This window comes from Globicephala melas, chromosome 5 (genome assembly GCF_963455315.2).
Source record: "Globicephala melas chromosome 5, mGloMel1.2, whole genome shotgun sequence".
Taxonomy (NCBI): domain Eukaryota; kingdom Metazoa; phylum Chordata; class Mammalia; order Artiodactyla; family Delphinidae; genus Globicephala; species Globicephala melas.
In genome coordinates, this window is record NC_083318.1 from 25,343,266 (window position 1) to 25,361,463 (window position 18,198).

The 18,198-nt window shown below is 35.4% G+C and overlaps 1 protein-coding gene across 1 annotated transcript in view; it reads left to right on the top strand.

Moving 5' to 3' along the window:
• Positions 1–16,619: 16,619 nt before the first annotated feature.
• LOC115857188 (bifunctional heparan sulfate N-deacetylase/N-sulfotransferase 4) overlaps positions 16,620–18,198 on the top strand; it is a 287,117-nt gene continuing 285,538 nt past the window's right edge. Inside the window, exon 1 of the mRNA XM_030863980.2 lies at positions 16,620–16,875. The gene's annotated coding sequence lies outside the window, so the exon portion shown is untranslated. The remainder of the gene's footprint in view (positions 16,876–18,198) is intronic.

Consider the following 18,198-nt stretch of genomic DNA (forward strand, 5'->3'; position numbering starts at 1 on the left):
CATTCCCTTCTTATTTTTTAAATAGAAGTAGATAATGTTTTCAGAGGTATAGTCTTTTGATCTCTTTTAGGGTACCTTTCTTCAACACATTTTTTTCAAGACAAGTTGTCTCTAGTTGCGATTATTTTGACTATTACAATAAATTTAGATGATTTAGAACAGTAGACTGCAATTTTATCCCATTTCAATATAGAGTATAAATATATGCAATAAAATAGAGGAGCCATAAAGTTCTTGCTACAAGTCATGATATTGCAGAGTACAATTATATAATTCAAAAATTCAATTTTATACACCCTGTGAGCTCACATAATTTGATTTATTCAGTACAACTCGTCTTTATAGAACTTAATTTCAGTGTTTTTCTGTTTTCAAATTTTGTAGTTAATAATTATAGGTCAGTAAACCTTGAAAAATGAGGAAATTTTGCGCTCCATTTTTGAAATAGTTTATTCAAATTTTCTAAATGCATTAGAAAAGGATTCAAACAAAATATAGAGGAGTAATGCATTTAAAAGTTAAACACCATTGTAGGGCATTTAGGTTGATTAACAAAATAGTTCCTCAAAGGGCTAAACATCTCTAAAATCTGACTGATGACATGCAGCAAAGAGAGAAAGCACATACTGCTATGCTATGCTATGCTATGCATATATATGTAAGCTATCAGCTCCCTTACAAAAATACTGTAGTTCAGTTACTCTAGCTTCATATACATATACATACAGAAACACACACACAAATATTTGGAAGTTATGACAAGTACACTTTCTTTTTACATTTGGAAAATAATTGAGGTTGTTCAGAAACAATCATGAATTATGCATGTACCACAGCTGATTTCAAGTACATTTTAATTCCATTCTTGTGTTACTTTTTTCAGTAAAAATATTGTTTCTACCATGACTCTTTGCTTTACCAAAATCTGTACTTTGAATTGTAAAATAAAATACTTTTATCTCAATGTTGAGTTTTAATTGGGTTTAAAATAACACATAATAATATCAAATGTCACATTAACTTTCAGTAGCTTTACTTTGATTCCAAGAATTGGAGGAAAATAATTTGAACCATTATTGGATTTAACTTTTCTGGTTTATATTTTAAATCTCTCAATGCTCCATCTTCAAACGACATCATTTAACATTTTGTGATATGATTTTTCTTCTAAAGGACCAATACTAACAGATCTCATTTCAAGCAGAAGAAAACTTGTCATTGAAAATGATAATAGTCAATTTAGGAGAAGTCATATGATCTAAATGAAAACTCATACTTCACAAAATGATATGTAAATGCCTTTCTGGAGCTCTGCATGATAAATCATCATCATAGAGCACATTCTAATGAAACTAAATATAATGTTTAAGATAGATCCTAGAGCTTATTTAGCAGATTCACAGTGGTTATCTTAATAGGATATTAAATCACAATAGTCTTAGTAGATGATAACTTTCATTATACATGGACTTTTTAATCTCATTGCTGCAGAAAAGCACCATTGCAAAATAAAAGGCTTCAAGTAGTAATAAGAATAGCTGCAAATTATATCATACAATATATTGCAAAAGCACCGTAGTGAGAATCTTTGAACTACACTCTATACTCTCTTTAAACTCTGTGGTAGGGCTGCTTATTATTTATTACCCACACATATTTCACATTCACAAAGATACAACTTTTACCGTCCAGTCCCACTGATAGGCATTCTGGTGGCTTCATGCATTTGGCAGGCTTCAGCACCATCCATGGCACCCTGGCCGTATAGTTAGGTTCTTGGCTAACTTGGCTATTATCCAAGCACCTTCATTTTATCAGCAAATATCCTAAATGCTGAGCTTGAAAGAGAGTTGGGAGTTAAGTTGAGACTGAAGTAGTCCAAAGAAAGAAAGAAAAGAAATGTGTTATTACAGACAATCTTTTCATTTTCACCACATGTTAAAGTAAGAACTCTGTGCTTTGCACGTGTCTCACATGTGTCGATGAAAACAAATGCACAATGTGAGAATTTTGAGTTTAGGGCAAAATGAGGACTATAGCCTGGGAGACATCCTCTCAGACAGCTCTGAGGAGCTGTTCTGAAGAGGTGGGGTGGGGGGTGGGAGTCAGTATATATGTGATTTTGGTGGAGGAGAGTACATGAAATCAAGCACACATTTTGGCAGAAGGTAACTCCTTGTCACGAGAAGGCTCCTAGTCATAAGGAGCAGGTGTCTCCATTAATGATCTTAGTGCTTTTCTAGGTATGAAAAGATGCAAGAATTTGAGCTCATGCCAGTTTTCCCAGAGCACAGAGTGCTTCATTCCTGATTTCTACCCTGAACTCCTTTCAGGGTATGTTGAAGGTAGGCAACCACAGTGGCTAGTGACTTAATCCTTGCAGAGGCAAATGGCAAGTGACAGTTCTTAGTTGGCACATGATACAAGAAGAAGATATGGTGGAAGCTGGAAGTAGCAAACGGGAGTCCACCAACGTCATGCACGTTTATGTAACTATTAATACTTTTAGTGTGCTTAAAGAAAATGAAAAAAATCCAGAAAAATGCTAAACCAAGTAGACAGAATTCCTGAACAATAGAAATTAACCGGAACTGTCCATGTCAAACCAGGCTGCTTAACTCATAAGTTTCTCTTATGATTTGGTACATTCTTGTCTTATGCTGTCATTCTTTTTAATTGCTATTTACTTATTCAATTTATTGATTATTGTCTGGCAGAGCTTTTCCTTTTCTTAATAAATTGCTTCTAAAGTTATCTTAGTAATGCTTTAATGTTGTGCTTTGTTTTCCACTGTGACATTGTTCTGTGTTTCATAATTTGGACATTTTGAAATATGTCATTGAAAGATTTAATAGTGCTTTATATAGTATAGAGTGAGAGAGCCAAACACTCTTGTCATTTTAGTGCCTCTCTTCCTATTTCTATAGCATTAAAGTTAAAATTTTGAACTCAGGAACTGGACAAGCCAAATTCAGATGCCAATCCTGCTCCCTTGGGCAATTTAGATACTTAATCCCTCTGTGCTCCACTATCTTCATTTGTATCTTATGAGGTAGATTTTCCCTGGGGATTAAGTGAGTTAATAAAAGTAAATTGCTTAGAAGATACCAGGGTTACTCCATGCTTGCTATAAACATTGTCCTGAGGCTACAGCTTTATTTCTATTCTGTTATTAGTTGCTTTGCCTCTTTTTTCTTTTACTGTTATTATTTCTCAACTCGTTGTGGACTGTAAATACCTACATTTACATAACTCATGCACTCTATAAAAGGTTCACCCAAGACCTATCCCAACTTGGCTTGAATTTTGCTTTAAAATTTGAATGTTTTTCATGAAGAAAGTACAAACCACTTAGCACATTGCCTGGCCCCTCCAAGGGTTCAAGAAATCGAGGCTGCTGTTGTCACCACAGCTGCTTGGTGAAATCAGTGGTGGCATTACTACTGTTGAGGTCATTATAACTACTTCATATTATTATTTGGGAGTTATTATTATTCCCATTTCTTAGGATCCAAAAGATGAGGGATTGGAAGTGTACCATTTGTAATATATTTCTCACACAGAAGAATTATTGATAGTATGTCTTCAGTTAATTTTAACAGATAGAGGAAAGGGCAAATCAACAGCTACCTTGTTCAAGTTAGAAACCAAATTATGAGGTTATTGTTTCTTTGCTTTATATTTTTGACTGGGCAAAAAATAATGATCTTTGTAAGTATGAATCAATGAAATATTAATTTGTTTTTACTTAAAGCAGACTAAATTACACCAGCATGAAAACAGCATGTTGGGAGTCCTTAGTTATGAATGCATTTTATTATACTTCGGTCTGCTTTCTGCACAATTGCTGCTTCACAGTAAAATTGATGGTTCCCTAATCCTTTCAAAAATGATGTCAATTAAAAAAAAAGCCTTCCTTCATAAATTTAAGATCATTTAGTACCAACGCAAAATTCTCTCTTTTTTTTTTTTTTTTTTTTTGCGGTACGCGGGCCTCTCACTGTTGTGGCCTCTCCCGTTGCGGAGCACAGGCTCCGGACGCGCAGGCTCAGCGGCCATGGCCCACGGGCCCAACTGCTCCGCGGCATGTGGGATCTTCCCGTACCGGGGCATGAACCCATGTCCCCTGCATCGGCAGGCGGACTCCCAACCACTGCACCACCAGGGAAGCCCAAAATTCTCTTTTTTTTTAACTTTTACTTTTAATATGGATTACTCCATATCTTTACTGGGAAAAAAAATCCTATTGAGTCTATGACTGACATTTAGACTTTGAAATCCATCTTTATCTTCACAATAAAATAACAAATTTGTTATGAGATACAGAATGCGTTTGCGCTGTGGAAATCACAGAATTAAACAGAATGAAGTCACATTTTCAAAAGTGTGTTTTTTTAAAAAAAAGTCTTACCATGGATAAATAAAGGATCTTCAAAATCATATAATAAATGTTAGTGATAAGGAAACATGTGACCATTATTTTTTCTTGCTTCAGTGCAAATAATCTAAATATTAAGAAGAATAGATCTTTTAAAAATGGTTTTAGACACAGAGGAAAGTAACTTTATTTGTTGGTTAAATAATTCTATGTAACAAACTACCCAAAATTCAGCAATTTAAATATGCATTTATTTTACTCCTTAAAATTATTAAGATTTGGGTTTCTAAATGTTTACCTGAAACTTCACAACTGCAAACAATTGTAATACTAAAGAGAATATTATGCTGTTATTTACATAATGAGGGTAATATTAATAAGTAACTCAAAGCTTCATTTATTTTCATGTCCATTGCATTAATAAAGTCTGCCTCTTTCTCTCTTCTCCTGTGTTGCTCATGAATCAGCAGATTAGCTGAGATCAGCTGATGTAGCTGGGCTCTGCAAGCTTTGATGAGGCTTGCTCATGCATCTACAGGTCAGCTAAGGACTCTGCTCTAAACTGGACACTTGACTAGGACATCTTAACTGGGAAGCATTGGTCCATATGACCAGGCATGGTCTTACAGTGATAATGAAATGACAGGAGAGTAGAAATCCATAATGCCTCTCAGGCCTTAGCTTAAAACTAGCATAGTGGCACTTTCTCCTCATTCTGTTGTACAAAACACATCTTGTAGCACAGCGGTTCGCAACCCCTGGGCCAAGGACCGGTACGGGTCTTCGGCTGGTTAGGAACTGGGCTGCACAGCGGGAGGTGAGTGGTGGGTGAGCGAGTGAAACTTCATCTGCCGCTCCCCGTCGCTCCCCATTGCTTGCATTACCGTCCCACCACCTAACCCTGGTCCGTGGAAAAATTGTCTTCCATGAAACCGGTCCCTGGTGCCAAAAAGGTCAGGGACAGCTGTGAAGATCAAAAAGTATAGGGGTGGGGAAATATGGTAGCCTTCTTATTGGAAGGAACCAGAAAGTAATGTGACAGAGGGCAGGAGTAAAAATGTAAAGTCAGTAATGTATGCTACTTCATTTTCTTTCTTTCTTCTTTAATCTGAAGCACTGATTTTTGTTCTCCTCAAATTTTAGCTGCACATTTCACAGAAGAAAAGCATGTGTTTTGTTTGTTTGTTTGTTTTTTACTTTAGAGTTAGCTTGGAACTATTGTCACTGTAGACGGTGCACAACTAAAATAAGCTTATTTATTAGTGGCACTCTAAAAGCAATCTAGCCTTATACGGTAGCAGTAAGATTTCTGTGATGCAGTTAAGTTTGGACTTTCAGTTTTCCCACAAATAACCATGAAAAAATACTGAGTGCTTCCTTCCATGGCTTTATGGCAACTCTTTTCTTCCTTTAATTGCAAGTTTGGGATTTCTAAGTGTTTGTCTATGAATTTATACTTGCAAACTATTAAAGTCCTAAACGGAATTAATATATTAGTTACTCTATTGTTGTCTACACTAAGAGACCACTGTTATTAATGTATAATTGAAAGCTCTGTTTGTTTCTGTGTTCACATGTTAACTTGGTCTGCCTCTTTGGACCTGGGTTCTCTGAAGAATGACATTGCATATTGACAGTCACTTTGTGAAAAACCAGTGTTTGTTAAGATTGTAAAAATAGTCAGCTTCATGGAAATATTAGGAGAAGTTCCAACTATAAAACTGGAAATGACTTGATCTTTTTATATTCATTAGTGTATAGATATATAATAAATCCAGATTTGCTTATTTTCCAAAATGCAGGCCATGGCTCATTATGTACATTTATATTAACAGATTAAAGTTGGCATTTCAAATGTTTAAGGAATGGAATAGAAAGAAATAGAACAAAAAGGAAAGTATTAACTACAAGTTACACAGTTATAGTAAGAACTATTTTATGAAACTCTCCTTTCTGGTATGTGTGTGTGCATGCTCTAGGTCAAAGAAATTTGATGACTGGCAATCTAAATTGTGATACCATAGCATGGAACTGAGAAATTCTCTGGTTCATCCCTCTTTCACAAACCAAAAAAAAATTGTATGATTTAAATAAAATTGTACAGAAAGTACAGTCTCACAAAAAAACAACATGCTTAAAAAATGGGCAGAAGACGTGACTAGACATTTTTCCAAAAAAGATATACAGATGACCAACATGTACTGAGAAGTTGCTCAACATCACTAATCATTAGAGAAATGCAAATGAAAACCACAATGAGATATCACCTCACACCTGTCAAAATGGCTTTCCACAAAAATCTACAAATGACAAATGTTGAAAAGGATGTGGAGAAAAGGAAACCCTAATTCATTGTTGCTGGGCATGTAAATTGGGGCAACCATTATGGAAAATAGTATGGAGGTTCCTCAAAAAACTAAACATAAAACTACCATATGATTCAGCAGTTTTACTCCTGTGTATATATCCAAAGAAAATGAAAACACTAATTCAAAAAGATACATGCACCCTAACGTTCATAGCAGCATTATTTACAATAGCCAAGGTATGAAAGCACCCTAAGTGTTCATCAATAGATGAATGGGTAAAGAAGATGAATAGATGGTTATAGATAATATGACGGAATATTACTCAGCCATAAAAAAGAATAAAATTCTGATATTTTCAACAATATGGGGACTAGTATGCTTAGTGAAATAAATCAGAGAAAGACAAATAAGTATAATTTATATGTGTAGAATCTAAAAAATAAAACAAATGAATATAACAAAACAGAAACAGACTCACACATATAGAGATAAAATTAATGGTACCAGTGGGGAGAGGGGAGGGTGGAGGGACAAGATAGGGGTAGGGAATTAAGGAGTACAAACAGCTATATAAAATAAATAAGCTACAAGGGTATATCATACAACACAGGAAATATAGCCAATACTTTATAATAACTTTAAATGGAGTATAATCTGTAAAAATATTGAATCAGTATGTTGTATACCTGAAACTAATATAATATTATAAATCAACTCTACTTCAATAAAATGAAAAGAAAATCTCATAAATTTCATTAACATATTTAGTATTTCTAAAGCCTAACTTAAATCCTTCTTGCTATATGAACCTTCAGACCAGTACTGATGTAAATAACTTTTTATGTACAAGAAATTTGTGAAACAGATATGGAAATGTGAGTGTTGCCAAATTATTGATAACTTGCCATACAGAATGGTTGAAAGCACGACTCCTATCTCATTAAGTGTTTTATGAAGCATAGGGTTTTAGATGGCCACCTGAAAGGTCATCCAGCTTACAGAATTATACAAAAGAGCATTCTCTAGACAGATTCATTTAGAGAAACTTTTTGGTATAGTGAAAAGATAACAGGGCTGGAAGTCACTGAGTCTTCTGGCAGACTCCAGATTTGCTGCTTGGGTCTCAATGTTTTAACCTGTACAATCTACACACTACTGCATTCATCATAAGATCATAATGAGACTCAAAATAATCTACGGGAACATTTTTTGTAAACTCTAAAGTACTTTAAAAAATGATATGGGGCTTCCATGGTGGCGCAGTGATTGAGAATCCGCCTGCCGATGCAGGGGACACGGGTTCGTGCCCCGGTCCGGGAAGATCCCACATGCTGCGGAGCGGCTGGGCCCGTGAGCCATGGCCGCTGAGCCTGCGCGTCCGGAGCCTGTGCTCTGCAACGGGAGAGGCCACAATAGTGAGAGGCCCACGTACTACAAAAAAGAAAAAAGTAATATCAATATTTAACGGTAGTATACAATGCACAATGTCCCTCCTTTACTACTTTCAGTATAATCTTAATACAAATTAGCAGCTACTATAAAGGTCATTTGAGAATAAATGCTTCAAGTTATAGTCATATTTAGCCTCACGGAGATAAAGGGACTTATGTTGAGGCAATTACTTTTCAAGTTATAGGAGAGATAGGAAAGTAAATGAGTGCATGCACATTTAGTGATAGAAATAACTTTAAGACCTATAGCTAAGTATAACTATGTCTTCTCCACACCTTATCCCTGCACTGTGGCTTTATTCCTGGTTAATATCTACTGTCCTTCCCACATCTCATGCAGGGTCTCACTCATGTATTACCCTTTCATTACACAACAGAGATTGTTGTGATTCAGTAATGCTAGATTTGAAATATAGACACATTTTTCATCTTATTTGTAGTTTACTTTCTTTTTCAGGCATAGAAGAAAACACTATTCCATTAATATTTCCACTAGACTATATAACTATATAGTAGTTATATGATAGAATACAATCTATCTGAGAGTCAGTGATTGAGTCCAATTATAGGTGAAACTGGAAGCTATTCACTCAAGTAATCTACCAGTAAGTAGGATACCAAATGAATTTTCTTTGAGTTTGATGGGTCTCTGCTCTGTGTTTTTGTGTGTATCATTTTATACATTAGTCAGAGTTTGAGGGGAAGTACAGCATCAAATTTATGGTAACAACAGTTTTCTTTAAAGCATAACAGCAAAGATGAATTGGCAGATTCTGGTTTGCCATCTTTTATACAATATTGCCCTCTATGGGAACCTAAAATATTGAAGATTTTAGTTGAGTGGTAAGCATATTTTTGGATATACTTCTGTACTCATCACATGCTTTTTTCCCCCTCAATTTAATTACTGCTTCCTTCCTCACCTTCTAACAGACATAAACAGCTGAGCTGGCAAACAAATTTATCATTCCTTCATTAAGTAGTGTGTTTACAGTACCATCTTACTTTATTCATTACAGAATTCATTTTAATTTATTTATGAATTTTATATTGCATTCAGTTATTCATTTTGTCTTCTTTTGGTAAAATATCTTCATCTTCAGAGTACCATATTTATTTCCAGTTAAGCTATAATTATTTCATGTATGATCATTTCTATTCAGAAAGGGGAAACATCAATTAAAGCACTAAAATAAAATGATACTTATAATAGAAAAGATAGAAAAATCATATTATATGATGGAACATTTAGAAATTACAATGTCATTCCTTTGATTGTATAAATACAAATCAAATATATATATACATATATATTTAAAATATTTAAAGAAGAAATGAAGACTTTATTCTTACTAAAATATTTTTATTCATGAGTAATATTAGGGAGATTTAAATGACATGGGTTCTAAAATGGAAAACGAATCTGGGTTTTCTTATCCATGGGGAAAATTGATTTATAACATATCTTTGTGGCTTCATCTTGAAATGAGTTATTGCTTCTATTTGTGGAATATAGAACTGACGCTATGATTGCATTGAAAATATATTTGTATATAAATATTAGTGCACCCCCTCCTTATTTCCTGGCTCTAAGTTGCCACCATTCATTCATTCTTAAGTTTAATTTTTTTTAATGTACAAATATCTACTTTATGCCATGACAGTGCTCCAAGTATTGAAGATATAACTTAAAAAAAAAAAGATATGATTTCTGTCTTCAAAAAGCAAAAACGCCATTGCTTGGATTATGACTGGGGACTCAAAATTAGTGTGTGTCTCTAAGACAGGTAATGGTAGGAATATAGTGCTGTATACCTAATCACTAGCTGGTTACAGAAGGCAACACTGGGGTTACAGGTGGAGTACAGTCTGACCCTTGTCATATATCACATATGTTTATTTGTATCACCTCTCAAGCATAAAGGAGACTTTCAACGATTGCTAGCTAACTTTCAAACATCATATTTTTGTACCATTGTTCACAACTCACCCTTTCGCCTGCCCCCAACACACACCACTGTACTAAAACCAAATTGGAGAAAGAGTGACAGCATCCATTGAATTGCCCCAGAGTGATGGGAATGTCGAGTGAGGTGTAGAAGCTAACGGAACAGAAGCCAACTTAGGAAGCCTTGGTGAAGCATTAAGATTTCCCACGCTGATCAGAACATTAGCAGGAGTAGCTCATAAATGAGATGCTTTTCCCCAAAGGACTGGAACAGACAGAAAACAAATGATATTGGGATACCTAATATAAAATGAATTTACTAACAGATGAAATGAAATATCCTTTAGGACAGAAAGTTCTTACAAATTTATCACCATGATGTTAGGATTCTGGTCTGCAAGAAGGTGTCTCATTTTGAGCACTTCGGACTTTAAGTTATAGAGGATATAAAATGACTTGACTTGCAAGGCCTAACTCAAAAGGAAATTGCCACGAAACCATAATGAAATTTTGGCAAACACATTACAAAGAACAGAAAGAGAAATGAAGTAAACAAAGAGTAACTCCCTATTGTAGATACCCCATTCATACTGAAGCGCTTTGCAGTATTTAAAGATTCTCCTCTGATAAGAGACTCCCAATGGAGCTGTGACCTAATTAATGTACTTTAGGAACTCTAACCACTTTTATTTAGCCTCAAAAAGTGAAATTCACTGAAAATTCTCATAACAGGGATCAGACCATGGAATAATCATAAATTCAATTTCTACTGTGTTCCCCTCCCTCACCAGGGGTCTCACTTATGTGCTACCCCTTTTTTTTTTTTTTTTTCTGGTACGCGGGCCTCTCATTGTTGTGTCCTCTCCCGTTGCGGAGCACAGGCTCCTGACGCGCAGGCTCAACAGCCATGGCTCACGGGCCCAGCCGCTCCACGGCATGTGGGATCCTCCCGGACCGGGGCACGAACCCGTGTCCCCTGCATCGGCAGGCGGACTCTCAACCACTGCGCCACCGGGGAAGCCCCTGTGCTACCCTTTCAATACACCACAAAGATTTTTGTGATTCAATAATGCTTTGGCCAACATCTGCTATTTATTAAAAATCATGTTCCTTTAAGCTGTTGTTAGCCAAACTGGAATTGGACTGTTTAGTCTGTTTGTTCCCTCTCTTGGCCTTTCAAGCTTTGCATCTTCAAAGGATTTATTTGAAGCATTAACGTGCTGATTTGTTTCTTGCTAAAACAATGTGCTACAGTGATACTGGCAAGAAGATTCTTTCTTCCAACCTGTGGTTCCCATTTATTCCTCTCTCAATAACTTGCTAACCAGAGATCCAGATGTGTAATAAGATACCATTTAAGTATGTGAATGGAATACCTGTTATATAATTAATGCTACATGGCACTAATTTTTCTCACCATGTATATGATTCCAGTGGAGCTAAGCTGGCTTTATGCTCTTTCTTTGTCACATGATTTCTTATCTGACTAATTACTAGCAGAAGGTTTTTCCTTAAAAAAAGAAGTTTTTGTGTTAGTCACCCACAGCCAAATTAGAGACTTTTCGCCCCAATGGCATAAACTTTGAACATAGCAGTTTCTTCCATTCATGCTTTTTCCTTTAAAAAAGAGTTAGAAGAGCTTGTTTGTGTTGGTTGGGACAACTAGAAAGTTGCTCATCATTGAAAAAATAATAATTATAAGGAAAGGGGACAGAAAGTAGTACCATGTTATATAATCCTACATATATAAGATTTAGTAGTTTAAATTGTAAAATACATTAGTATTTTTTTCTAACATCTTTATTGGAGTATAATTGCTTTACAATGGTGTGTTAGTTTCTGCTTTATAACAAAGTGAATCAGCTATATGTATACATATATCCCCATATCCCCTCCCTTTTGCGTCTCCCTCCCACTCTCCCTATCCCACCCCTCTAGGTGGTCACAGAGCACCGAGCTGACCTCCCCTGCTACCCACTAGCTATCTATTTTACATTTGGTAGTGTACATGTCAATCCTACTCTCTCACTTCATCCGGTTTACCCTTCCCCCTCCCTGTGTCCTCAAGTCCATTCACTACATCTGCATCTTTATTCCTGTCCTGGCCCTAAGTTCATTGGAACAATTTTTATTTTTTTAGACTCCATATATATGTGTTAGCGTACGGTATTTATCTCCTGACTTACTTCACTCTGTATGACAGACTCTAGTTCCATCCACCTCACTACAAATAACTCAATTTCCTTAAAAAACTAAAAGTAGCACTACCATATGACCCAGCAATCCCACTACTGAGCATATACCCTGAGAAAACCATAATTCAAAAAGAGTCATGTACCACAATGTTCATTGCAGCACTATTTACAATAGCCAGGACATGGAAGCAACCTAGGTGTCCATCAACAGATGAATGGATAAAGAAGATGTAGCACATATATACAATGGAATATTACTCAGCCATTAGTATTTTAATTGTAGTTATTCAAAATTGTTATTTTTGTAGTAGAGTTAAGGAAGAGAAATAAAACTTGGAAAACTAAAAATGTATATTTAAAGGTTTACTATCTTCTATTTATAACCTGTACATGCATGTGAAGGGTTTTTAAAAAATAGAAGCTACAATGGGCTTCCCTGGTGGCGCAGTGGTTGAGAGTCTGCCTGCCGATGCAGGGGACGCGGGTTCGTGCCCCGTTCCGGGAGGATCCCACATGCCGCGGAGCGGCTGGGCCCATGGGCCATGGCCGCTGGGCCTGCGCGTCTGGAGCCTGTGCTCTGCAATGGGAGAGGCCACAACAGTGAGAGGCCCGCGTACCGCAAAAAAAAAAAAAAAAAAAAAAATAGAAGCTACAAGATACTTGTAAATAATTCTTTGGCATTTTCTTTGCAAATTTCTATTTATTTTAGATGCATGGATTTAAAACTTGCCTTTAGTATTTATTAACAAAAAGAAAGTTAATGAGAAAAAAATAATGGAAATTTTAGAAATTGTTAAATTTGCTGAATTTTTCTGAACTCTTCTATTATTTCTGTTAGTAGATATACTTACTGTCTTTCACTGTAAAAAATGAATTGACATATAAATGAAACAATGAGTTTCTTTCTTTACTAAATGTGTTTGGTTTGGTTTCTGCTTCTTCAACTGAATAAGTAGGCACTGGTGTATTCTTTATATGCTTTATATACGTTTTAAATGTGTATTATAGAATATTTTCAATTTTTTTAATTTTACAATTTCAAAACCATGCATATAATACATTTTTTTAACTTCCAAGGAAATTCAGTTGAAAAAAGAGGTTTTGATAGCAATTGAATAAAAATATGTGGAGCTCCAAAAAGTTATTAGTTCAACATATTCAATTCAATTTAATAAAGATCCGTTGAGAACTTAGTATATGTCTGGACCTGGACCTATGTCTTAATAGATAAAGAAAAAATTATATTGCACTTCATGGGACATGAAAAGAAAAATAATAAAATTCAACTATGAGCAGGTGGGCAAATGTGTATTATTGCAAGCTAACTGTATAGATGCTACATCTGACTTAAATGCAAGCCCTATAAATTGTGAAACACAGGTTGAGTGATTAAAAAACCCTTTGAGAAAGTTATTCTTCCTATCTTCTCTTGCATATCACATTTCTTCTTCACAACGTTCAAGGTCATTTACTTCATTTCCCCATCCTAACAGATTAGAAAATGATAAAAGTTAAAATGTTCACAAAGTTGTTTTTACTGACTGGAAAATACAATTTACAAAGGAAATTATGAGAAAACTATTCAAGATGCTTCTGGGATTATTTTATTTTTATTGTTTAGTATGGACACCATGAATTTCTCCAACTTTCCCCAGGAGTAGCAAGGAAAGCACTTTGTGGTTGGCTCCCATCATTTATACATGGTATATCTGATGGAACCCTCTATCCCCAAGACTATGTTTAATTCTGAATAAACAATAGAACAGCACAACAAATTGTTCTGTTTTTTTCTTTCCCTTTTCCTACTAGGAAGTTGAACTCAGAAATTTGGATTTTTTAAATTTTAAAGTTAGTGTTTAACAGATGTTTTAATGTATTTTGTGTTAATATATCTTCCATTAATATTGTAGACAACACTTTTACATTGTCAAAGTGCTTTCACTCTATTATTCATTTCATTCCAAATAATAATGTTGTTTCTTTAGCTACAGCATTGTTTATAGACTAATACTGGATTAAAAACATATCAACATCTTTTCCTCGTAATCAATTCACACCAACTACGGTTATCACCAGAGCTAAGGATATAAATCCTCCTCTGTGTTTTAACACCATGGCTTTGTGTAAGTGAAATTACTCTGATAAAGTAGCATTGTTTACTGAGCTGTAAAATAGAAATATATCAATAGGATACAAAAAATGAGTAATTTTAAAATGTTTATTTTCATTTGTGTATACGTAAGACAAAAATGAGGACTGAACTTGAATAAATAAAAAGACATTATTAGTATGAGAAACCCCATAAAATGGAAAAATCTTCAATCAGCTTTTTTATTTATTTTATTTTGTTTCTCAGCAATTAGTGTTTGGCTTGATGTTCTAATAATTATTATTTTATTAAAATAGTATTGAACTGCTTAGCTGCAATTTATTTATCCATTTTGTATTTTGATGTGAGTCACTGTGGAAATTCTTGACTTGACCTTCAAATGCATCTTTGCTTTGCAAACATTCTTAAAAGGTAGTAAATAGTTCTTTGAGTCTTGAGGATTTTCAAAATACAAATTTTTCCTTTAGTATACTTTATTTATTTTTGTTGGTTTGTTTTTTTGTTTTCTGCGATACGTGGGCCTCTCACTGTTGTGGCCCCTCCCGTTACGGAGCACAGGCTCCGGACGCGCAGGCTCAGCGGCCATGGCTCACGGGCCCAGCCGCTCCGCGGCATGTGGGATCTTCCCGGACCGGGGCACGAACCCGCGTCCCCTGCATCGGCAGGCGGACTCTCAACCACTGCGCCACCAGGGAAGCCCTCCTTTAGTATACTTTTAGCCTGTGCACCTGAAAAAATAACTGACACATGATCCATGATCTATTAGTGATAGTGTTGTTAGGTTAGGAAATAACTGGTGTAGTCTTTGCAATTTACCAGATTTTTTTCCTATCCTCTACTTAGCATATGCTTACAGCTTGCTGACCCTCAAAATTTTGTGCAGCATAACACTAGTACCACTGAGTGCATTAAAATTATTCACCCAAAGACCACATCATTAATAAATGTGTGTTTCGAGGGACAATCCCCACTCTACCTGCAGCATACTGAAAGGGTCTGTGACACCACCCCAGCAATTCTAGCAGAGCTCTTTCTCACCAAAGACACAAGCATACCAGAACAGAACTTTGGGTTTGAGAAAAGTTTGCAGCTCTCTTCTCTAGCCTATAAGGGGCCTCGAGCTGAACTGTCATTAACACATTTTATTTCATTAAATTAAATGGTGGAGACTAAAGAACGTACCCAAACAATATGAGCCCAGGGAATCAGATAGCCTGGAATGAAGAAATACCCTTGAAAGTACTTTACTTTTATCTTGTATGTATTTGAATGAAGAAGTTCAAAGAACTTTACATAAAGTAAATAAGTGTAATTTATAATATGCAATGTATAATATCTTTATGAGTTAATGTGAGGTAGTAGAGAACAAAGAGCAGGTAATCCTTATCCTATATTTTGCCAAGTAGAAAGTGAGACATGGAGATAATTTTTGTCCATGCTGGGAATAGAAGAGAACTTTTCCATAATAATCCAGTAATTTACCTCAATGAAACCATTTATACCCTTAATACATGCACATATGCCTACTCATTGTTTTTCTTCTAGCATTTATTATGATCTAAAATATTATTATTAATTTCAGGAATATGTAGGTCACTAGTATTTCTCCAAGTTTCCTCCTGCTCATCCTTGGCTTTTGTTGAGTTCATAACTCCTGTTCGACTAGCACACATTTACCACAGAAAACCCTGTTGTGAACTTTTCTTTTTTCACCCAATAGAATCTTCTGGTACAGTGTCATAGCTGCAAAGTAGAATTTTACTCTCAAATTTCATAGGAATCAGTCCAACTGTACAATGAAAGATTATGCAAATCCGCAAGGAACATCTAATCAATCACCGTGGTGTGAGAGGAATGCAGCTGATCGCTGAATTAGCTTCTGTGGGAATGTATTCATGTGTAACATCCCACTGACTGGATGACATCACAACAGCTCCAGGTCCTTGAAAGTCTTGAGGATGATTAGCCGAAGGAATTGGCCGTTTCTGCCAATCATAATCCGACAGAGCTGCCTTTATAGTTCTGGAGATGTGGGAGAAAGAGGGGGGAGGGAAAGACCAACTCCAGCTAAACGAGAAGCACAGCAGCAGTAGCAAGAGCAGAGCCGGAGCAGCTGGTATTCTGGTGATTAAATAGTTCTCGTAGCCTCTCTGCTGTACTCGGTCCGCTCCCTGGTGTAAGTCTCATGTTCAAGAAGGAAGCTGCATTTTAACGGTGTGCTGAACAGAGGTTTGAATCATTCCAGCTGGCTGCTTGTTTTGAAAAGGACAATGTGCGTATAAATAAAAACAGACTCTGCTGGAAGAGTCCAGATACTAGGACTGGAGCTAAAGAGTGCTCTCGGAATATTAAGGCAGATTGTATGAACTGAAAGCTCCTTCTAATTAACCTGGAGCCAAATGAATCTGCATACTGGATATCTCATTTTCTAACTCGGATAAATACAAGTTAGAAAAAGAAAAAAAAATTGAAATGCTTCTCTAGGTAAGTTATTGCTTAATTTGCTGAAACTGAGGTGTGTGCATTAAATGAATATATGTTGCTTAGCTATGTAAACAAGTTGAACACAATAAAGTTTTATTTGTGAAAGATTTATGTAGAAGCAGATTATAGTTTTAAACCAAACGCAGTTTCCCTTTTCAGCATATGTGTGCTTACCTGTCATTACTCTTTGTGGAAGTTATATTTGCACACTAAATGGAAAATACAGTCCTGCCTAAAAAAAGATACAACTTGAAATATTGTAAACTGTTGCCAGAACATTTGCATACTAAAGATCTCACTTGATAACAATTTTAGCCTTTTCATATTAAAATGCCAGTATTCCAAACTCAAGCCGAACAGTGGGATTATAAATGTTTCCCTGAGAAGTGTTACCGATAACATGGCATTCAGGTTACTCAAGATGGGAACTCCTCTCTTTGGGACCTGAGATTTATAGCCACGTTCTGTCCTAATGGTCTGCTTTAGAGAAGCAGCTGTCACAGACATTTTAAATTGCTTTTAAAGAAATAGATGCTTTCCTACTAGGACCTATTAAGAAAGAAAAACAAATTCTTAAAACAATATATGCCATATGCCATAAGCGCAGATTCCCAGGAGGATAAAAACAGCTTTATGTTACACCTGTAAATACCTCCAAATTCCTAATGCACAGAATAAGTTGAAATATAAGAAATGTTATTTAGGGAAGAGATATGGGAACATATGTGTATGAATAACTGATTCACTTTGTTATAAAGCAGAAACTAACACACCATTGTAAATGGTGTGTTATACTACAATAAACATGTTTAAAAAATGTTATTTAAATATGGTTTTCATTCATCTCTTCCAGCATCTCTGATTAGAGAAAGTTAAATAAAAAGGGAGACTTAAACCTGTATTTTCCTTGTAATTTCTCCTCATTAATAAGATACTGTATTTTTCAGAGTTACTATCAAGAGTATTTCAAGTGATAATATATTTTGTTTGCTATGATAGGTTATACTGTGAGTTCTAATATAGCTCTGAGAAAGTTTCGATAGCTTATACTTTATTCTGTCTTTTCAAGCTCACTATTTCTTGATTTCATGGTGTTGTCTATCAGAATATTTTTCATCAACTCAATATCATAAATGTTGTAAAGTAAATTGCATGCGAAGATATTGATGTGTTGTCTTAATTATCAATATTTTAGTTATTCACTTTCTTACCAACTTCACGATTCAAATCCTGTGAGTTTCTTCATACAAATGGAAATAGATGAAGACAAAAGTTGTTGTAATTGGCTGAATATCTCCCAAACTAGGAGGCAATTTTTCCCCA